Source organism: Lynx canadensis, chromosome A1 (genome assembly GCF_007474595.2).
Source record: "Lynx canadensis isolate LIC74 chromosome A1, mLynCan4.pri.v2, whole genome shotgun sequence".
NCBI classification, from domain to species: domain Eukaryota; kingdom Metazoa; phylum Chordata; class Mammalia; order Carnivora; family Felidae; genus Lynx; species Lynx canadensis.
In genome coordinates, this window is record NC_044303.2 from 74569404 (window position 1) to 74594210 (window position 24807).

Below are 24807 nucleotides of genomic sequence, written 5' to 3' on the forward strand. Positions count from 1 at the left end.
CAACTTTACAAAGGTAAAGTAAACCTTATTTACTTAAAGTAATGAAATTGCTTTGTAGAACATAGTGCTGTCCAAATACACTGTCCAAGTCATGATTCTCAGTTGAGCTGCCATTCAATTAGCTCCTTTAAAAATGTGCCCTAGAAAATTCTACTTTAGATCTGTCCTAGAAATAGTAAAGGCCTACTGTTTACCATAAAATGCAATAATGCTTATGTTACCAGTTTTGAAATGTGCCATGAGAATGCTACACAATGCAGGACAATACAGCTCGGCTCTCTTATCTGTCTCTTACAAAGACATAAGGATTCTCTTCCCCTATCTCAAGCCAGGTCCAAATAAGAGGAGAATATTCATAATAGGTTATATAATTTGCTGCTGCTATTTTACTTTAAGGAGAGAGCCTAGAGTTTGCTTACTTTAACCTAGAAAAAAAACATCTATTTCCCTGAGAACACAGGTAGGTTTATTAAATACTGCAAATCTTTCCATATAGTCATCATTTATTTGATTATATGCACACAAACATACACACACACGTACCCTATGCACATACAGAAACACATACTTTTCCCTTTTGGATTATACAGCCTCAGTAAGAAAATAATAATAGTGCTCATTTATCACATTGTAAGACTATTGGATGCACTATAGAGAAGATATGGTATTGGATGATTCATGAATATTAACTTCAGCGATGGCAATAATCTTTCAAGACAGTTATCCTTGGTCGCATTTTAACTGTCAAGAACCTAAGACTTAAAAGGACTGTGGGACTTGCCTTCAATTAAGTAATAGGGATCATGTTGGCTTCATTTTGAATTCTACATTTTCTCTATTCCTATAGATTTTACAGGACTATGTTAAATATAATCAAGGATTAAAATTTTTAGCTAGTTATCGTGGCCATGTTTTTGGAGCTTAACTAGGACCCGTTTCAATTACTTATGTGACTATAGTAAATATTCATAGAAGCAAAAATAGATTTTACTGTTATTCTAAAAAATGCTATTGTATTCACAATCTGCATTTCCCAATACAGATGTAAATTTTTTAATGTAAATTATGTTTTAAGAATCCTAAAGCCAAAGGGATAGGACACTTGGTGCCTCTCTTGAAGCACAATTACATGCTTGGGTAAATTTGGTGACCCATTGGGTAAATTTGGTGACCATGCATGTAAAATGGAAATTCACAGGCTATGTGGAGCTAGATCTCACAGCATCAAACTCCAAATTTTTACTGACTGCTCTTTTTTTTTAAATGTTTATTTATGTTGAGAGAGAGAGAAAGGATGAATGGGGAGAGGAAGAGAGAGAAGGAGAGAGAGAATCCTAAGCAGACTCCATACTGTCAGCATGGAGCCTGATGGGTGGCTCGATCCCACAAGCCTTGAGATCATGACCTGAGCCAAAATTAAGAGTTGGGTGCTCAGTAGACTGAGCCACCCGGGTGCCCCTTTGTTGAGTGTTCTGTGATCACTAAGGCATATTAGAATCCCTCTGCTCATGTAAATATACTAAACTATCCCCTGTCTGTGTACACGCTCAGTAAGAGAAGGTGACAATGTGACAGTTAGCACACATTTGCCTGTAAAGAAGCAAGACTATTGGAAGTTATGTCATATTTCAGAGTTTAGACGTTAAATAGAGGCATTTCGCAGACACAGATCACCTCCTCGTAAATTATCTTCGGAGGCACTTTAAAGCCAAAAAACTAAATTTGGCACAGGAAATTACATTTAACTAAAAGCACTCTTTTTAAAAATGAGCATTAACAAATTAGCGGGGAAGGCATCATTCCCATCGTCTCCTCTCAAGCACTTACTGCGGATGGACCCACAAATCACATTATCATCATTTTCCATACCTTCATTGAATGTCATAGCAACAGCTGCCCTAGTAACTGAGTATGCCTTAGGCTAAAGGAGACATCTGTTTTCTGACAACTTCAGATCAAATGACAAATGGGAGACGGAGATGTCGGTGTTTGGCAAGGTCAGAGGCCTTACCTATTTGTTAGTGTCAGTTGTAGACACAGGAGTTTTTCTTCATTTGATGGACAGACAGGAAAATGACTAACATAAAAGCAGTTAATGATGATACTAATTCTTCTTCAATCACAATTAAGTACGGTTTGGAAAGGAAAACTCTTCTTTTGTGATGGACAGGTGTTTGCGGACACTTCTTTAACTTTGTGTTGACTTTCATTAGACTTTAAAAATAATCCCAGATGTTTCTCTCAGTCTGACCAACGTAGAATCGGGGACCACAGATTTCATTTATTTTGAGACTTAAAGAGTGACCCTTCATTCTAATTTTAGGAGGCTTCTTTAAAATATGTTTATTTTCTTCAAGCTAAGAAAAGACAATATTTTTTATAGTTTATAGTCAGTAAACATGAATGCTATTTTTAAGAAAATATAATAAAAGTGAATGTCAAGTACTTCCATTTCTTAGTCACATTTTTTTTTATCAATTTATTTCAGCTCAGTTGAGAGTTTGATTTCTGTACAAAATCATTTTGAAGGATATTGTGCTATTTCTCAACATATTGTTTCCTCCCAAAATGGCAGAGACAGATGCTGTGCAAAGGGAAAGTTCTCAGTACTCAAAGAAAGATGCCAGGAGCCTTTCCACATGGAGTTTTGATTTTGTTAGGTTTTATCAAGGCAGCTTGAGATGCCAGCCTTTAGTGCGAGAGCTTTTATGATAAAGAAAGATTGCATCGAGTTCTCAGCAAGATGTGTTTTATCTTTGACACTCCCTGTGTTATTTTTGCTATATTTCTTGGTTAGTCTATGCCGTATTTACACATGCTTCTATGTGCCCTCTATTACTTTTTTTTTTTTTTTGCTTGGGTCTCACATAACCAATATTATTGAATGATTTATTAGCACCATTAAATATTGATGAATTTTGAAATCTAGAGATTCCAATGAGCTTATTATATGCCAATAAACTTTCAATTAGATGCACAGAAAAGTTCACATTCAAGAACACATTTTTACCTTTTCAAATATGATAGTACGATCTGGGAATAGAAGTAAGAATGAGAAACGAAACTATCCAGGATAATCCCAACATCCACTTTGAAGAATTAACTATTTAAACAATATTTTTGTATTTTGTTAGAATACAGTAATAAACAGAAAATATTGGTCAAAGCCAACAGCTTTGAGTGAACAGCTTAGGAAGGATTCATTTCTGATCCCTTTTCTTAAAGACTTTGCTTGTTCTCTTTATGACATATTAATTCATTCCTTTTTACTTTATGTACTTTGTTTTAAGAATTATCTGAAAATATTTGAAGCACTATTGCCTTTAACCTATGTTTTTGGGTTTTTTTTTTTCGTTTTGTTTTTTTTTTTGTTTTTTTTTTTTTTTGCTTTTGCTTTTTTTGGTCTTATTGTTTGTTTCAGGTGGATGTCCCAAGTTTCTTCACCTGGTTCCGCACTGGCAACAATAAAATCATAGAGTATTAGGTACCTATATCTAGTCAAAGTCATTCAAGATCTTCAAATGTGTTGGGGTGCCTGGGTGTCTCGGTTGGTTAAGTGTCTGACTTCGGCTCAGGTCATGATCTTGCAGTTCATGAGTTCAAACCCCGTGCTCGGCTCTGGGCTGACAGCTCAGAGCCTGGAGCCTGCTTCAGGTTCTGTGTCTCCCTCTCTCTCTGCCCCTCCTCCACTCAGGCTCTGTCTCTCTGTGTCTCTCAAAAATAAATAAGAACATTAAGAAAAAAAATTTTTTCAAATGTGAAGCAAAGGATAAAATGAAAAGGTCAAGACATTTACTAATGAAAAATATGATAAAATCTTTATTTCTCTTATTTGGGACATAAGACTCCTATTAATGCTTCCTGTCTTCTACTAATTTCTTTTAGAATCTGTATGACTCTACCACTGAATATAAATTTTGGTTTTCATCCACAGCAAGCACTTTGGCTAATCTGTGTGGCTTGCTTGATGGAACAGCCAAGACTTTCGTCCAGGAAAGAGACTTGGGGGAAACACTGTCTGTCAATGGTCAAGTGTGGCCCTCAGGGGTTGAACCAACCCTCTTGTCCAGGTTGCTTATGCATGCATGATCACCGAGCCCCCAGGCGGGAAGAGAAGAATGAAGCACACGTTTGAAGCAGACTGCTGTCAAGTTGTGCCTGCATGAGACAGAGTTGGCTGTCTCTGCAGTGGAGAGAGTGAGAGCGGAAGTCGAGAGGACTGGAAATGGTGCATATGGAACGTGTGATAAAATATTCACTAGTCAAGAAAAACTGAAAACGGCAAAAGAGAAAAAAAGACACAAGACCGGCAACTCCAATAAAATGATAAGATGACAGTAAGTAATTTGATGGTAGACTTAATAGAAACCTATACATATTGGGATCACATGTAAAAAGGCGAAATGCCCTAATTTACAGCAAAGACCGTGAAATTGGAGAAAAACAAGACTAAACAAAAACAACCATTCAGCTTACAAAAGACGGATGTTCAGTATTAGAGTGCCGAATCCTTGGAATCATAAGGATCAAAGAAAATGTAGAACACAAACATAAAGATAAAGTGGTGTATCTCTAATAATATTAAAGCAAATGTAACTTCAGACAAAGAAGCGTTATGAGTGATAAAGGGGATATGTCATAAGGGTGAAAGTTCAGCTCCACAGGAATATGTAATAATACAATTAGCATGGGCATAATATGTATGTAAGAGTAATAAATAAAGCACAAAATAAAGTAAGTGCAAGAAGAAAATAGACAAAAATCCATATTCGTAGTGAGGTGTTTTAACACAGCTACCTCAGTAATTGATGAACTAATCAGGTTAACTCTTGGTGAGATTATGGGACATTTGAATAATGCTGTTAACACACTAGACCTAAAAGACAGAAGCAGATTAGTTATACTCACAGATGTGCAGTTCCAAGATCACCTGGGTCATTTGCCAAAACTGAGTGTAGACTGAGCCCTTCAGAAAATCTTATCCTAAGGATAATGAGGCGCCACTGGGACTCTCTTCTCTGGGGTCGCTGTTGAGCCTGGTGGTATTAAAATCTCTTTCCAGTCCCACTTGCAAGTAGGGTGGGACATCGAAATATCTGTACATCTTTTTTGGTGGCTGTTCCTTTATAAGAAACGTTGATCCTTTACCTGTTTACAACCAGAAATATACACTAGCAGATTTCCAGATCAAGTGAAAAATACTAAAATATTTTCATTAAGTCTGTAAGTACAAATAGAGAATCTATCCAAATAAGAACATCTCCATGTGGAACAATCGTCACATGCTCTAAAGCAGTAAATGTTTGCTAGTATTTAAAGACGGTTGCTAGCCCCAGTTGGCTTCTCACAAGGGATTTTTATCTCTTCACTAACATAGAAATGGAAATTTGTATTTTTCAGAATCATACTGAAAAAATAAATGTGAGTCTAAAAATACACACACTAATATATACTAAATGTGAATGACTAACACAGCCTATATAAAAAAATCTAAATATTGTAAGGAAAGAGTGAATGCTATTATGATAATATTGTTGAAACATTCAAAGAAATAACCGTGTTTTAATCTTCAGTAAACATTTTCAGAGTAGGAATTGTGTGAACCAAAACAGAGCATGCTGTGTCTCTACTGTCCTTGTCGGGAGAATAAAATAAAATGAAATAAAATAAAATAAAATGAAATAAAATAAAATAAAATAAAATAAAATAAAATAAAATAAAATAAAAAAATAAAACAAATCTACTGTGACTTTAAATTTTTTAATGTTTATTTATTTATTTTTTTTTTGAGAGAGAGAGAGTGGGAGCAGGAGAGGGGCAGAGAGAGCGAGAGAGACGCAGAATCCGAAGCAAGCTGCAGGCTCCAGGCTCTGAGCTGTCAGCACAGAGCCCGATACGGGGCTTGAACCCACAAATCGTGAGATCATGACCTGAACTGAAGTCGGACACTTAACCCAATGAGCCACCCAGGAGTCCCTATTGTGACTTGAAAAATCTATAGCAACATCAGCATCAATCCCTAGCACCCTTCAAATGGTAAATAAAGAAAAACCACTTTCAGATTGCTAGATTAATTTCCACTAACCATAATGTTTATAAAGCTGGATTTCAAAAAGTATTAACCTACCCACATAGGACAGTAGTACACAATAAAATGAGGTAAAGAGATTGTTCACTCTAACCCCATCCTCAATTTCCTGCTCAGCAAAGTAAAATTACTCCAAAAAACTTCTAGTTCTTGGGGCACCTGGGTGGCTCCATCGGTTAAGTGTCTGACTTCGGCTCAGGTCATGATCTCGTGGTTTGTGAGTTCAAGCCCCACATCGGGCTCTGTGCTGACAGCTCAGAGCCTGGAGCCTGCTTTGGATTCTGTGTCTCTCTCTCTCTCTCTCTGCCCCTTCCCGCTCGCACTCTGTCTCTATCTCTCTCAAAAATAAATAAACGTCAAAAAATTAAAAAAAAAAAAACTTCTAGTTCTTCTACTGCAGCTGTTATGATTTGCTTTGCAAAACTAACCTCACACTTTTCTACACACACACACGCACACACTCACATAACTTAGAGGGAGAAGTAAAAGAAAAGAAGAAAATATTCTCAGGTAAGTAAATCAGCAATATTTTAAATAATAATGCACAAAGGCATTTTGAAAATAAAGACCAGCCATTGAAAAAATAAGAGTAAATTAAAAAAAAAAAAAAAAAAGGAAAACGACTGGAAGATAAGGTTGAGGAAACAATACAGAAAGGGTAATAAAAAGGCCAAAGGAATGAAATAAGAAAGAAATGATTAGATTTTTAAAGAATCAATCCACTAGACTCAAAAATCCAAATTGGAGTTCCACAAAAAGAATAGAGAAAATTGAGGTGAAGAAATTATTGAAGCAATAAGTCTAGGAAATTTCTCCAAATTGAAGAACATGAGATATCTGACTGCCAGGGTCACCTAGTTCCCAGTCAATTAATGAAAATAGATCTGTAACAAGGCACATCGTTCCGGATTTCAGTGCACTGGGAACAAAGACTATCCCAACAGACTTGTATAGGATGTATTAACATAACTAAATATCAATATCTGAAAGCAAAACTAGAAAATTAAGATAGGAGGGAAGTAATACCTTCAAAAAAATAGTTCTTACTTAAAAAAAAAAGTTTTCCCACCACTGATTCTGTGCTCAGTTATTTAAGAATGAGCCTGAAATAAAGAAAATTCCATATACACACTTCTTAATTTTTACCTTTTTTCTCAAAATGGTCTTTTTCCACCAAAAAAACCCAAAAAGGCCCGGAAAGACAGGAGAACCATTTGGCAGAGGATTTTATATAGGACACAGAAGAAAATATCCGTGTGTCTGAATCCTTCAGAGGAGGTTAATATCTCTGGTGGAGTACTCGGAAACGCATTAATGAAAAGTGCATAAAAGTTAAACCAATTAAAAAAATAGATTGTTTTTAACTCCAGGGAAAACCAAGTGATGCAAGGGATATGTCACTCAGAATAATCCAGTCTCACCTGAGATGGTGCCTACCTGGCCATGATTATCTAAACAGCCACTGAATATTTTGGGGCCCAAATTATGAGAGCTAGTTTGAATGGTGGGGAAGAGAATGCGTGTTATTCACTTTGTGGATGAGACTATGTAATAGACCCAAATTCTCATTTTTCCATAATTTGCAATCAATGGATTGTACTGAAACCCGAAAATTCAAGAACTCATGGCACACGAATAATGCTAAGAGATAGGGAGTTAGGTGCCTGACACAATTAGAAAATTAGAAAATTCTTCATAGTGATTGCTTCTGTGTATTGATACAAGCTGGGAGGAGAGGGCAGAAACTCTCTTTTCCATAATCATGTAAAATAATTTGACTTTCGACGCTCTAGGTTTATATACTTGCTTAAAAAAATTACCTCAGTAAATAAATGAATGAATTAAAAGGAAAATTAAAGGAAAGCTATAGCATTTTTAAGGAAAAGTTGGCGAAATATTTGAGTCCATAGATATACACACAAAAAAAGATAGCAAAGACTATAATTAAGAGACATGAGGGTAAAAGTAATCTCAACACCCAAAAATTAAAACAGTCTGGATATTTAGAAACATTGTTCGAGACATTGCATGTGGACCTTGTAAAAAAAATACACTCCCTCAAATCTTCTACGAAAAATACTGTTAACTTTATTTGAAAATGTGGGGAAACAGTTGAAAATTCGGGAGTACTCTCCTTGAATTTAAAGCCAAAAAGTACTCTGATCACAATTGGGATCCTATTCTGTCATCGCTGCAGAGAAATCATACGCATTTCACACAAACACTAGGAACTGGAAATATTAACAATGGCTTTCTGTAACTGGAAAAATAACAGATACTTCTTTTTTTTTTTTTAATTTTTTTTTCAACGTTTATTTATTTTTGGGACAGAGAGAGAGCATGAACGGGGGAGGGGCAGAGAGAGAGGGAGACACAGAATCGGAAACAGGCTCCAGGCTCTGAGCCATCACCCCAGAGCCCGACGCGGGGCTCGAACTCACGGACCGCGAGATCGTGACCTGGCTGAAGTCGGACGCTTAACCGACTGCGCCACCCAGGCGCCCCGATACTTCTTGTTTTATTGATATCATTCTACATTTTACCCACTGTAATGTATTTATTGATGATATTCTAAATCACGGCAAAACTAAAGCGATTTCTCTTAAATAATCTGTTTTTGTGTTGCATTGATGTCAACTACCTAATTAAAGATAAGCTTCGGAACAGCTTATATTGGGGCACCTGGGTAGCTCAGTCAGTTAAACATCTGACTCTTGATCTCAGCTTAGCTCTTGATCTCAGGGTCATGAGTTCAAGCCCTGTGTGGGGCTCCATGCTGAATGTGAGGTCTGCTTTAAAATAATTAAAATAAAATGAAATGAACCGCTTATATTTCTTTTTCTTAAATTAAAGAAAAACCACTTTAATGTAAAAGAAAGATCTTGATTAAATGAACAAAAAGGAGCAAAATTACATCTTCAGTGCGTGCCTGTAAGGAAGAGAGCTGTGAGTTTTACCTAAAGGGACCATTTAAAATATAGTTGACATCAAAATGCCATTGTATTAACTTCATTCACTGTTTCTTACTGATTGAAAGATCTTTTTAGTTTTTCATTCGGTTCCCTAACAGAGATTGTATGTGAATATTCATAATTTCTACAGTCAATGGCCATAAAAATTATGACATTGCTGTGCGTGAGGGAGAAGTATGAGCTATTTACTGGTTTGTCGCTTCTTACTTCTACATTCATTTCTTAATATCAGATTGTTTGATCCATTGAAATTACCTTCCGTAGATGCGATTTCTATTACCTAGCATAATGCAACCATCGCAGAATGTCATTTCATATGATAAAGTTATGAGTAGGTTACCGAAATAAATATACATGCACTTATGAAGAACATAAATAATGGAGTTTCCAATGCAAATTTGGATGCTAGTGGTGGGATCCTCAGACATTTTTATCTTCAGCCTCCTTTTTTATTGTGTCTTAGAAGGTAAATAGATCAGAAAATGTTTGGCATCACCATAGATGTCAGTCTTAAAATATCTAAACTTAGGCATTGTGACATCAAACAAATACTAAAATTGGACCATTTTTCAAATATGTGTTACTGTTTTCTTCTCATCTAGCCATTTGATTTGATCCTTTGACAGTAGCCAATTACCCACTATATACAAGGCATTGAACTAAGAACTGAATGGGTATACATAGATCAAGGAGGCCCAGTTGGCAGCTTGCAATAGCTCAGGGTCTACTAGCTGACACAGATGAATACAAAATAATTATAATGCAAGAAAAAAAACCCCAAAAAGTCTAGGTTAAATGTGGTAAAGAAGTACAAAATATGAGGAGGCAGCAGAAAGAAATCAATCCATGCTAGAGGATCCGGGTAATCTGTGTGGGTTTGACTGGGGCTGAAGTCCTTCAAAATTTGGATTTGCTCAGTCAAGATGGAGGGTGAATAATCAAAGTCATGGCTACTTTGGGAAGTAAAGATGAAGTCTTTTTTGGACAGTGGTAAGAAAATAATTCATCCAGTGCGGTGGTTACCAGCCATATGTGGCTACTTAGTACTTGAAATGAAACTTGGGTAATGTGTGAAATGATACTCTTTTGGATGTAATAAGCTAAATATGAGATAGACATTTACAAGTACATATATCTGGGTTCTGGCTCTCTACTGAAGAGAGATGTAGACTTGGATGGATCATTTAAGCTTTATCAATTTGATGTGTTGCTTCTGTAAAATGGGGATGATAGCCCAAACTTTAAGTGGTTAAACGAGTAAGAGATAGGGTATGTAAAATATCAACCAATGATGGGACCAAGGAAAATAATGAGTATGTAGATGCCACTATGGTGATTCTAAAGCTGAGGGAATTTTGAAGCTCTCACGGGTTAAGTGAGTCGCCCAAGGCAAACGCTAGTGAAAGTTGGAGAAAGGAGACCCTAATAGGCGTCATCAAAGGACTCCACGTGGAACATTTCAGGAAGATCACTCCCTGACTTCTCAGAGTGTGCAGTGGTTTCTGACTCCCATTCCCATGTTTTAACCTCTCGTTCTGAATTGCTTTGTGCACCACCTTGCTGCTGGATTTTCCTAGGACGGTGATTCTCCGTGTTACACTGGTTTCCAACGTGGGTCAGGCTGGAGCATGAGGCACTGCAGCCCTGGGCTCAATTCCCTCACATCCAAGATGTCCGGATCCTCCTCCTCTGAAACCTCTTGACCATGAAAGAGGGGCCGCTGGTGTTAAAGATGTCACATGACAATTATATCTTCCACGGGGTAAAGGAAGGAAAGAAAATATTACCCATTGCCACCATGAACAATATATGTAAAGCTATAGGAGTTTTCATGCAAAAGATTTATGGAAACCCACTTCTAATCTCCATTTTTAAAAAAGCAGGTATTTTACGAGGCAGCTGGGTGGCTCAGTCGGTTGAGCGTCCCACTCTTGATTTCAGCTCAGGTCGTGATCTCATGTTTCATGAGTTCGAGCCCCACATTGGGCACCATACTAACAGTCCAGAGCCTGGAGTCTGTTCTGTGTCTCCCTCCCTTTCTCTCTCTCTCTCTCTGCCCTTCTCGCACACTGTCTCTATCTCAAAATTAAAAATAAACATTAAAAAGTAAAAAAAAAAACAATTAAAAGAGCAGGTATTTTATGAACTACTGTTAGTATTCATATCTCACATCAAACAAGCCTCAATTCAATGTATCAAAATGTGTGTATTTGTATGTAAATTTAAAAAAAAACACTGTATTTTTCGATTAAAATTGTAAATTTTTGGAAATAATGTGTTATAACCGTGGAGGTGATAGAGGGAAGTTCTGTAATCATGTAGACCATTAGGTTCCTTGTCCAATTTTCCTTCATAATATTTCTTTTTTTCTGCAATAGAGGTTTTAGCAGCAGTGGATGTCTTATTTGGAATCAAAGTCTGCTATCTATACCAAAGGTCTTTGCCTGATGTCTACTTCTAGACAATTTCTGTTGTCCAATAGAGTTTAATCACACATTTCCCCAAACCAAATATGGGTATTCTAAGAAGATGTTTCTTCAGTAAACAGTGTATTCTTTCCTTCATGGGTTCTCATGCTTCTTTAAAATTAACCTTTAAGCCTCTATAGTTAGAGAGACAGGTTGAGCTGTAAAGAGCCCAGGAATATTGAATGGAAGTGATAATGTGCTCTTCATCCCATCCATCCGGGTGAACTATAAGAGGCCCAAATCTCTCCCATCTAAAATGCTCACAAGTCTAGGCTCGGGGGTTCCTTCTAGCCCTGCACATGCATTGCCTGTCTCCTAACCAGCAGGTAAACTGAGTTACACTGAGAAAACTGGCAAAGGGGGACCCGATGCTTCTGTTTCTCCCCCCCGGAGCCCATGTGCATCATTTCAGAAATGTGGCTCTGGATGTCATGATTGAGGGAGAGCTGCTGTGTGCTGTTTACTGGAGATTTGAACGCTGGCTAATAAACTCTTCTGGGCTGACAACGCCGCTTTCATTTGCCCCGTGGTGAGCGCAGAGAAAATGTCAAAGTGCCTGGAGCAAGCAGGTAGCAAGTGGATACCCGAGTTTAATTTCCATTGGCAAGCCCCACGCTGCAGCCCTGCTGTGAATACCAATAACACGGATTAGAGCACAACAGCCAGCAAAGCAAAGCTCACCCCAGAGGTGAAAGAAAGGTGAGTTGGGAAAATATGGACTTTGAAGATATTCAAATAGCTTCAGTGTATCGTTTCCACATTGTGAGGCTGTAATCACTTGCAAACTCCAAGAAAACGATGGGTCTGCTCACGGGTCACCTTTGTCCCTCTCAAACAAGATTGACGGGAACGTATAGTAAATGTATTCAAAAATGGTATGATTTCAGAAAACCTTCCAAGTACCTGCCTCACCTACTGCGCATGGTCAGTGCATCCAGGAGAGGGACGGTGTTGGATGCTGCGGGTGCCGGTGACTCAGGGGCTGCTCGGCAGGCCCGGGGGGGGGGGGGTCCTGATGCTGGACAGTTCAGGCGGTGGGTGAAGGGTCAAGAAAACGTCCTCTCAGGTCGCTTCTTCCTCTAGATCGTGGCTGTCAGACCCTTGAATGTGATTCCGAATTGGAAGAAGCGCCTTGGATTTCAAAGTGCAAGAACTCGCAGGTAAAATATTAAATAATTTTGTATTGACTGCATATTGCACGGATGCTACTTTAGCTATATTGGGTTAAATAAAATGTATCATTAGCATTGATTTTGCTTATTTCGTTTCACTTACTCACTATAGCTACTGGAGGATTTAAAATGACATTTTTTGGCTTGCAATGTTTCTGCTGCACCGCAGTGCTCCCGCGTGACGTCTGGGGGGCTATGGAAGCGTCCCGGCTGACAACAGAAGTCATTCTTTTCCTTCCAATGGCCCTCACCCTCTTTATAGTACTGCTTTCTAAACAAAAGTAGCTGCAAGCAGGTAAGGACAGCCAGAACAAGGAAAAGTGTCTTACTTCCCTGGGAAAGAGATTTAGAAGAGTAACATTTTTTTTAGTGTTTATTTATTTTTGGGAGAGAGAGAGAGAGAGAGAACAAGTGGGATAGGGACAGAGAGAGGGAGAGAGAGAATCCCAAGCAGGCTCTGCACCATTAGCACAGAGCCTGAGGTGGGGCTGGAAGCCACCAACCACACGATCATGACTTGAGCTGAAAACCATGAGTTGGCCACTGAACCAACTGAGCACCCCCCCGGGCGCCCCTGGAAGGTTGAGGAAGGAGGGTTGCAGCAGGAAGGCTGGCCTCAGTTGTCTGAGGATCCCACCAGAGGGCAGCGGAACCCCTGCAGGCTGAGTGTCCAGGGCAAGTCGGAATGCGCACAGACATCTAAGACAGCTGAGTTACTCTCACTGTCCATGACTGTGGCCAACACACCTCCCCGGTAAGGAAGATGGAGAGAAATGGCCCAGCGCCATAGGACGTTTGCACATAAATCTAAAAGTGAGCTTAGGGGCGCCTGGGTGGCGCAGTCGGTTAAGCGTCCGACTTCAGCCAGGTCACGATCTCGCGGTCTGTGAGTTCGAGCCCCACGTCGGGCTCTGGGCTGATGGCTCAGAGCCTGGAGCCTGTTTCCGATTCTGTGTCTCCCTCTCTCTCTGCCCCTCCCCCGTTCATGCTCTGTCTCTCTCTGTCCCAAAAATAAATAAACGTTGAAAAAAAAAAATTTAAAAGTGAGCTTGTAATTATTTTGCTTAGATACGCATCATGTCTGGTCAGCAGCAGCGTTCTGTGATTAACATCTTCATATCAGATTCACTTTGGAGAAGAGACATATGGGTTTACAGAGACTAATGACAAGAGTCTGGAAATCAGGTCGGATCTTGCTTTTGCCCGCTGAGCTGTGCATGAGCTTTTACAGGGGAAGACATGTTTGATAGCCCACTTCCTGACTTTTGGACCCGTGAGATCCTGGCCTTGCCAGAGCCCCCTTCTATTTCTGTGTTACTGTACTTTATCTACCTCCAAAAATCAGTGCAAGGGAGCATTGACTTGTAGAGAGGACACCAAACTAGAAGGCCAGCTGAATTAATACTTCTCTTAACAGTCGCACCCTCCTCTTTCGACATCCTTTCTCCACGGTGCTGCCGGAATTGTCATTGTTTTTATCTTTCCCCCGCTCAGAAGCAAGTAAGGTCCTTCTGTCAGATTCCCACAGCAGAGCATGAAATGCTTTCATTAGCAGCTAGCCTTCCCCTAGTTCACCAAACTCAGTCCTGTTACTTCACCAATAACCCTATTTGGTGGCCCACCGTATTTCCGAAAATGTTTAGCTCTATCACGTGCCTGCGTCTCTGCAAATGATGCCCTGTTTTTCTTCTATGAATTTCTTCGTTCTTCACTACGCTTGACCAGGCTAACTCCTATCAGCTGAGATGCACATCCTTCCAGGAAACTGTGTCTGACCTCCACGGCCAGTCACCCCAGGCTTGGTTAGATAGATATCCATGTTTGTTTCCCCAGCATCATGTATGTGTTGTCTTTGTAAAATGGACCACCATGTTAGATAAGTCTTACATGTCCGTGTATCGTAAATAACTCCCAGATCTTAGAGGTAAGACTCTTGCTCAATATTGCATTTTTATTACCTAGCACCAAGCCCCATATATAGTAACTGCTCAGTAAAAAATTACTAACAAGAAGAAATTTAAAAGAATGTGCTTGGGGCACCAGGGTGGCTAAGTCAATTAAGCGTTCAACTTCAGGTCAGGACATGATCTCATGGTTTGTTAGTTCAAGCCCCGCGTGGGGATCTCCGCTGTCAGCACAGAGCTCCCTTTGGATCCTCTGTCCCCCTTTCTCTCAGCCCCTCCCCCACTCACACTGTCTCTGTCTCAAAAATAAACATTAAAAAAATGTGCTCTTCTCGGTAGGGAAACTCTAGTCAGTCATTTGAATCAAAGCAAATGGCAGATGTATTTGTTGAAGATTTACCGATTCGAAGCATGTTATTTTATTTTTTTTATTTTTTAAAGTTTGTTTATTTACTTTGAAAGACAGAAAGGGAGCTGGGCAGGAGCAGAGAGTGGGAGAGAGAGAAAATGCCAAGCAGGCTCCACACTGCCAGTGTGGAGTCCAATGCAGGGCTCGAACTCACAAACTGCAAGATCATGACCCGATCTGAAACCCAGAGTTGGCCGCTTAACCGACCGAGCCACCCAGTCTCCTTGAAGCATGTTATTTTAATTGCTAAACGTTGTTCTTAACAAAAATGGTAATTCTTGTTTTCTGTCAAAAAGGACTATAAATGAAATGGTTATCTCAGAATGACACATATATGTAGAGAACTAAATGTACAAGTGGACCCTGACATCCAAAACAATCATAAAATAGCTCTGTGTGTAGGAATACATGAATCACACCGTGTCAGCCCTTAAATGGCACTGCATTGGCAGAGAAATGTCATGAAATACACATTGTATAATAAATGAAAAAAAAAAAAACAACTATGAACTCAAGTTTAGGTCTCTGATTTTAGTTCTTCACAAATCTACTTAACTTCTGCTTCTAATTTACTTTAGCTCATTTCTTTCTTCAGTTTCCATTTGAGCTACCCTTCTCCCAATATAGATCCATATGGTGCTGTCTCCAAGAAAGCCTTGATAGCTCAGAAGAGCCAAGTGGCTTCCCTCCCAGACTCTGTAGTCCACTTAATACCTTGTGCATACCCACCAGATGCTTACTCTTAGCTTTAAGAGGGTTGCTGAGAGGCAAATTCGTCAACCACTGCCTTATGTAACAACTGGCCATCTGTCCCGCCATTGCTCTGAGAGGCTAGAGATTCAGTTTCCAGAAATTTCACATTCACAACATGCACATTCAATAAAAGTTTCAAAGATGTTTAGATTAACTGCATTCTGCCAAGTGATATTTACTGAAGACGTTTTGAGACTTAGTGATCAATTCACAATATAAAGCACAAAAATGGTTCTGTCATTCATGCATGCATACAGCCAAATCTGTATTAATGAATTTCTAGTAGGTACAGTGCCCAACGTGTGTTTATGTACACGGACAGAAAATCAGCGTACCTATGGCTGCTATCGGATATGTGGCTTAATAGAGAAGGTTTTTTGTGTAAAATTCATTACTTTCCCACTGGTATATATGGATTTTTTTTAAAAAAAATTACAAGATGTGGCTTTAGACCTATTGTGAAAGATGCGGTGTGCGTTACATTTGGAAACATTAAAATAGAAACCAACTCTAGAAAGTAAATCACTCTTAACAATGCATAATAATTCTTCTAACCAGGAATCTGAGATGCAGATGATTTGAAATAACTAAGATGGTGAAATCTGGCACATCCTGAATTTACTCTATATTGGACGCTTCTGTTACGTAACCCCCAAATATGAGATAAGTGTTGTTTTGTTCATTCCACAAGCGAGAAAACAAGTGCATAGATGGCAAATCACTTGACCCCAGTCACAAACTTATCAGGGGAGTAGAAGACTCAATTAGAACACCCATTTCCAGCACTAATTTCAAACTTCTTCCTTTTTTCTGTTAAGTAGCTGTATTTAGGTATAACTGATATCCAAGGAACTGCAAATATTTAAGGTATAACACTCGATGTTTTGGTAGAAATAATCCCTTGTAGAAACATCACAATGGTAAAAGCTACGAGCATATGGATTCCTCACACAATTTGTCATGTAGTTTGTAAACGAGCATTCCTATCCTCTACGAAGGAGGGTCTTATCCCTCCTTTTCCAGACAACCACTGATTTACATTCGGTCACTATACACAAGTTTTTATTACCCAGAATTTCACATAAATGACAGCAAACCTCAGTTATCTTACTTGTCCAACACTGGCATCATTATTCTGAAATTCATGCATGTTGCAGTGTGCTCCAATAGTTTCTTATTTATTTATTTTTTATTTCTGGGTAGCATTCTATCATACAGATCTACAACAATATGTTTATCTCTTCACCCTGCTGATGGACATTTGGGTGATTTATAGATTTTGAATGTCACAAATAAAACTTTGATGTCTTTGTAGGGGCATACACTTATTTTCTTTTCTGAATTAAATAGGGATGAAGTGAATGTAACGATAGGTGTCTGTTTGACTTCTTAAACAAAGTGTTTTCCAAAGTGATTGTACCATTTTATATTCACATCACCTCCACAGCTCAGTAATACTTGGCATGGTCAATTTTTAAAATTTAACCATTATAGTAGATACCTATTTGTATCTCGTTCTGGATATAATTTATATTTCCCTACTATCTAATAAGCATATTTCCCTACTATCTAATAAGCAGCTTTCCATGTGCTTATTTTCCATCTTTATAATTTTGTGAAATGTCTATTTAAACTTTTGCTCACTTTTTCTTTCCTGTTTCATATTACTGAGTTTTGAAAAATCTTTATATAATCTGGGAACAAGTCATTTATCAAATACGAGTTTTGCAGCCTATGAGAGTGGCCAAATTTTTATATGTTATGTTATTTTCATTCAGTTCCAAATCATTTTTAATTGCTCCTTAGTATTTTCCTTATTATCTCATGGGTTATTTAGAAGTGTGCCTTTTAATTACCAAGTATTGGGGGGATTTTCTAGAATTCTGTCTGTAATTTATTTATAATATAATTCCATTGTGGTTAGAAACATGCTCTGTATCATTTGGATTCTTTTATCATTTGGCCTATCTTGGTCAACATTTCATGTGCAATAAGAAAATATGTGTATTATCTACTTCTGTTTGATGATGGATTGTTCTAAAATGTCACTTTGGTCATATTGCTTGATAATCTCATTAAAATCTTCTACATCCTGACTGATTTTAGTTGTTCTATGAAATATGTAAAAGAGACATTGAAATATTCAACTGTAATTATGGATTTGTTCTTTCTTTCTTGAAGTTCCATCAATTTATACTTCATGCATTTTGAGATCTGTGCATGAGTATTTTGAAGTATAAAGTTTTAGAAGTTTCTTTAGATTGTTACCTTTACATTATGAAATGACTCACTTTACCATGATGATATTCTTTGCTCTCAAATCTACTTTGTGTAATGTTAATATATCCACTTCAGTTATCTTTTGGTTAGTGTTTGCGTTGCATGTATTTTTTTAAATTTCTGCCTACTTTATTGCTGTATTTGCCGTCATATGAAAAATGATTTATTCATAGGCAGCATATAATTGGGTCATGATTTGTTTTCAATCCAGCAATCTCTTTGTTTTATTAATAGTATTTAGGCCATTTACATGTAATGTGATTATCAATAAGCTTAGGTTTAGGACTACCATTTTTACTTATTTTCCACTTATCTGCTCTTTTTTTTCTTCTTTTATTCTACTGCCTTCTTTTTGATTAATTAAATGTTTCTTATGATTTTATTTTATTCCTTTCTTTAGGTTTTAGCTATAACTCTGTTTTGTTGTTTCAGTGGCTGCTATTTAGGGTTTATAGTACACACTTTTAACTTGTCACACCTTACTTTCCAGTGATTTTATAACCACTCTATATCTTAAAACAACCTTGTTATCAAATATATCTCTTTTCCTCGACTTTGTGCTATTAAAGTCATACCTTTAATTTTGTACATCATAAACTCTACATTACATTGCAATTATTTTTATTAAAATCGTCAATTATCTTGTTAAGAGATTTAAATAATAAAAAAATCTTAAATATTTACCCAAGTGGCGATTTCCTAGGTCCAGGATGAGGGTGATTCACCCAAGAGTCATTTGCACAAGGAACAAGATTTAGCGGGGACACCAAAGAGACTTAGGAAGACAGGTAATATTTAATGAAATAAAATATTTAATGTTAAATTAAAGAAAAATATTCTTGATAAACACAATATCAACAGTTTAAATAAAATCAAAATATGACTCTGTACATTCATGACCCAAGACTCACACATGCAGTGTGGAGGCACACAGAGCAACACAGTCTCACATTTGTGTTTCCTTCAAAGAATCCTTTCTTGGTGGTGAGAGAAAGTGATAGGTTGTATACTGTTTAATTTTTTTAATTAAAAAAATTATTTTATTTTATATTTAAAAAATTTTTTTTTAATTTTTTTTTTTCGACGTTTATTTATTTTTGGGACAGAGAGAGACAGAGCATGAACGGGGGAGGAGCAGAGAGAGAGGGAGACACAGAATCGGAAACAGGCTCCAGGCTCTGAGCCATCAGCCCAGAGCCTGACGCGGGGCTCGAACTCCCAGACTGCGAGATCGTGACCTGGCTGAAGTCGGACGCTTAACCGACTGTGCCACCCAGGCGCCCCTATATTAAAAAATTTTAATGTTAATTTATTTTTGAGAGAGACAGAGACAGAGACTGAGCACAAGTGGGGAACGGGCAGAGAGAGCTGGAGACACAGAATCCTAAGCAGGCTCCAGGCTTTGAGCTGTCAGCACAGAGCCCGATGTGGGGCTCGAACTTACAACTGTGAGATCATGACCCGAGCCTAAGTCCAGCACTTAACTGACTGAGCCACCCATGCACCCAATTAAAAAATTTTATTTTTGAGAGAGAGAGAGAGAGCACAAGCAGGGAAGAGCATAGAGAAAGAGGGAGACACAGAGTCTGAAGCAGGCTCGAGGCTCTGAGCTGTCAGCACAGTGCCTGACTCAGGGCTCAAACACATGAATTCCAGGATCATGACCTTAGCTGAAGTCTGACGCTTAACCAGCTGAGCCATCCAGGTGCCCCGGTTGTGTATGTTGTTTATTGAGGTTATCCAAAGTACTTACTGGTAAGAGAAAAGAGTTTTTATTTTCTTACAAATATATATTTATGTGAGTTAAAATATAGGAGAATGTTGCTAAGTAATTTAAAACTGATTTATTAATATATTTGGCTTTTCATAAATAAAACTTGATTTAATAACAAACATTTCCTGAAAAAAACATTTTAGTCATGAAAATAAAATTATCAGGAGTATGTACACTCACTGACCTAAAAGGGTAATAAATATTTCCCTTCCATTCACTTCTTTATATTTAAACAAATATTTTTCACTAATGTTTTTTTCATTAATTATGCCTGGAAACTCTATGTATAATTTTCAACTATTTTTAACTATTGTTTTTAGTGATTTCATAAAAGTTTCCTATGTACCTATGTGTTATGTATTATAACTTGTATGAAATAACTTAATATGTTAATATATCGATTGTATAGTATGTGTACTGTAATTTAATGTGCATTAATTGAAATAGAGATGTTTTGAGGTGCCCGGGTGGCTCAGTTTGTTAAGTGTCAGACTTTTGCTCAGGTCATGATTTCAGGTCTCATGGGTTCTAGCCCCTCATGGGGCTCTTTGCTGACAGTAGAGCCTGGAGCCTGCTTTGGATTCTGTCTCTGTCTCTCTCTGCCCCCCATTGCTCATGCTCTCTCTCTCTCTCTCTCTCAAATATAAATAAACATTAAAAAAAAATAGAACAGATACGTTTTAAATCTGTACTAAAATAGTCCATAAGTATAGCATTTAAAAAGCCAAGTAGAGGCACCTGGCTGGCTCACGTTGAAGCATCCAGTTTTGGCTCAGGTCATGATCTCTGGGTCCATTAGTTCGAACCCTGCATCGGGCTCTGTGCTGAGAGCTCAGAGCCTGGAGTCTGTTTCAGATTCTCATTCTCTCTCTCTCTCTCTCTCTCTCTCTCTGCCCCTCCCTTGCTTGCTTTCTGTCTCTAGTCTCTCTCATTCTCTCAAAAATAAACAAACATGACAAAAATAAGTCAATAAAAATAAAAACATAAAAAGCCAAGTAGTGCAGTATTCAGGAAAAGAAGGAAAACTGGTACAGAAGGGGATCAGAATTATAAAAGATAATTAATAATTTAGCCAGAAAAACACAGTATGCCTTCTACTATGATAAAAATGATCTGAAATGCATGAGTTTCTAACACTGGTATTATTAATATAGGATTATTACATTCATAATTAAGGAATTATGATTCATTAATTAATGAGTCAATTATTAAAGATTTTCTTTGCAGTCAAAGAATTTTCTTTGAAGCGTAAAAAAAGAATTCCAGAAAATAAAATGTGACGGACTATAGAAACTAGTGAGTATGTAGGTGAGCAAGAAAATAAGAACATACCTTTGAAATACATTTCATTAATCCTCTAATTTGGCCACTTATTACCTATTTCACATATAAAAGATTTTAATAGACCATGGACATGGCCAAAGACAAGATACAATTTTAGATAATATATATAATAGATGAAGCTTTTTAAAAGACTCTTAAAATATAAATTCTAATAATGAGTTGATTCTTTGGAACTGGCTTATTTATTCCAGAGAATTCTCTTCATTTGTTTTCTTTTCTTTTCTTTTTTTTTATCAATTTTAAGTTTTTATTTTAATTCCAGTTAGTTACCATGCAGTGTTGTATAAGTTTCAGATGTGCAATAGAGGGATTTCTCTGTTTGTTTTCAGTGCATGCTTTTTTGCAGAAATGAAACATAAAGTATTAACAACTAAAGAAAGAAAGTGTTAAATATTGGAACAATTAAGATTTGAGATTACAAAAATTAAGATACCTGTATTTTATGTGTTTATGTATTTATGTATTTATTTATTGCTTTGTCAAATGAAAGTATTTTTTAACTGATAGTCCAATAGATAGTACTTTGCAGACGGCAATAAAATTGGAGAAACAAATGGGAGAGAGTATTTTGTGAGTGATTTTAAATACTATATTTTGTGCAAATAATAACTTACTACTAATAACAAACAGTCTCCACATTTCTTTTAATGTTTATTTATTTATTTTTGAGAGAGAGAGAGAGATAGAGAGCGAGCAAGGGAGGGGCAGAGAGACAGAGAGACAGGATCCCAAGCAGGCTCCGTGCTGTCAGCACAGAGCCTGATGCGGGGTTCAAACCCATGAACCGTGAGATCATGACCTGAGCTAAAATCAAGAGTCAGATGCTTAACCAACTGAGCCACCCAGGTGCCCGGTAGTCTCTACATTTTCATACAAAGTGTCCACATTGAATGATATTTTGGAGCATGTGGGAAATGTTAATAAAGCTTGTCCAAAAAAAAAATTCCCAAAACATGAATATATATAAAGCTGCATGATTAATGGAAGACTTGACACTTTACGTGCAACAAATGAGGGAAAGTGACTTTGAAAGCACGTTTGACAAATGTAAAGCTTTAGCAAGAGACATAAATAATGCTACCTGAATTTGCAAAAAAGTGAAAATGAAAATAAACGAATAGAATTGTGTAATATGCCAAATCAGAATCAAACAGGGTGGTAAAATCCTATGTCAAGGAGAAATTAGGGAGATTATAGATTTTATTATTATCTAATTAATGGATAGAATAATTATTGTAGATGACAATAATATCGGTCATTTGTCATTTAGAATCCAAATTGTGTCTACATCTTCTACAACTTATTCATGACATCCTCTTAGTGAAATCTTATCCACATTTCAAAGCACTTGAGAATATTTTTTAACAGCTGGTCACAGAAGCATCCTGTGATAGAGGTTTCATTAAGGTGAAGTTAATTAACATTTATTTAAGTCATCATTTAGTTAAGAGAAATTGGCAAACATGGCAATTCTGTCCTTTGCAAATGAGATAATCAAACCAGTAGATGTTTTAACAGATGTATTGAGGTATAACTGATCTACAAAATTACCGCACATATTTAATGCATACAATCTGATGATTTGGGGCATCTGCATAGGTGAGTGAAACCATCATGCACAATCAAGGCCATAAAATATAATGGGTGGGTTTGCTGTAGTTACTTTCAAAATTTCTGGTAGTATAGGTCAGCTGATGATGGATCGTTTCAAGTTTTGTAGGTCTTAAAATGAAAGGTCTTTATTTCACCACGTTTTTTGTAAGATGGTGTTTTTTCTGGGTATAGAGCGCTCAGTAATAGCTCTTTCTTTCTGTACTTTAAAAACGGTGCCCCACTGTCTTCTTGTGTTTTTTTTCCAAGGAGAAATCGATTATCATCCGAATTTTTCTTTGCATATTATATGCACCTCCACCTACCAGTTGCCTTTCACATTTTGTCTTTATATATTTGGTTTTTAGTAACTTGATTATGGGGTGCCTGGATATCGTTTTCCACATTTTTCTTGATTTGCTGTTCACAGAGTCTCCCAGATTTGTGGCTTCAGAGCCTTTTCGTGTGAAAAGCTTTCAGTCATTATTGCTTCAAACAGTTTTCCATCCTCCCTTCCCATTTTCTTCTTTAAAGACTCAATTTACAAGTGTTTTAGGACACTTGAAGTCATTTCACTGCTTGGGTTCCCCATATAGTTTATCCAATTCTTTTCTTTCTGTCTCATTTTATTTCGTTTTGCTGCAATATCTTCAAATTCCCTTAAATTTTTATCCCTAATATCTAACCTGACATACTTGAATATATACATTATATATATTTATATATATTTAATAGGTATTAGAATATCTTTATATATATACATATATATATCAGACAATAAAGTATGTATTATAGTATATAGTAAAGTATATTATATATATAATCTCAGACATTAACATTTTGCTTCTAAGTTTTCTGTCTTGTTGATATCTTCTATGACTTTACTTACTTTTTTGAACATATACAATACAGTTACAATAGCTATCTCAATGCACTTGCCTGCTAATCCCTACATCTCTGGAAGCTTGGGATTGGTATAGAATGATTGATATTTTGTTCTTATTATGGGGTAGATTTTCCTGCCCCCTTTCTTGATGGCAATGTTGGACTGAGTGTCAGATATGGTTCATTTAATCTCGTTGAAGGCTACCTACCTTTGTATTCTTCTAACTTAATATTCTTCTATTCTTAGACTCTGTTCTGGGGTCCTGTTTTTATAAACAGATGTATCTGTGTGTTTCTCGCTTTTGACATATTATACTAGGAGGAAAGCTTGCTCTTGCTAAGTGTTTGTAGCTGCCAGTGTTGAGGCAAGACCCTGGGTCCTTCATCCAATGCCCAAGGGGTCATGAGGTTTTCCTGCCTGGAGAAAATGGATGCTATTCTGTGTCCTTGTGAATAATAGACACTTTTCTTCTTAAGAATTTTCAGGAGGCATCACGTTCTCAGTTTGATGGCACAACGGGGCTCTCTGCATATCTCCAGAGTTCTGGAGTTCTCCAATGTCCTGGCCTGTGCTCTGTCCTGTAACCTCTAGTGTCCTTGGTGTGTGAGTCTCGAAGCCATCTTCGATTTTGTTGATCTGTGTCAGGAGACTCAGGCTGTTAGAGTGCCTGCCATTGCCAACAGGTGGATTCCAAAGTCACTGTGGACATTGGCATCCAGACGGCAGACAGAAGATTATGGAGAGCCCACTGGCTTCTAAAATACTGTGGCCTTTGGGGCGCCTGGTTGGCTTAGTTGGTTGAGTGTCCAACTTCAGCTCAGGTCATGATCTCACGGTTTGTGAGTTCAACCCCCGTGTGGGACTCCGTGCGACAGCTCAGAGCCTGGAGCCTGCTTCCGATTCTGTGTCTCCCTCTCTCTCTGCCCCTCCCCCATTCATGCTCTGTCTCTCTCTGTCTCAGAAATAAATAAACCTTAATTTTTTTTTTTTTAATACTGTGGCCTGAGGCATCTGGGTGGCTCAGTGGGTGAAGCTTCCTACTCTTGATTTTGTCTCAGGGCATGATCTCAGGATTCATGAGATCAAGCCCCGCATGGGGCTCTGTGCTGACAGTTTGGAGTCGGCTTGGGATTCTGTTTCTCCCCCTCTCTCTCTGCCCCTCTACCC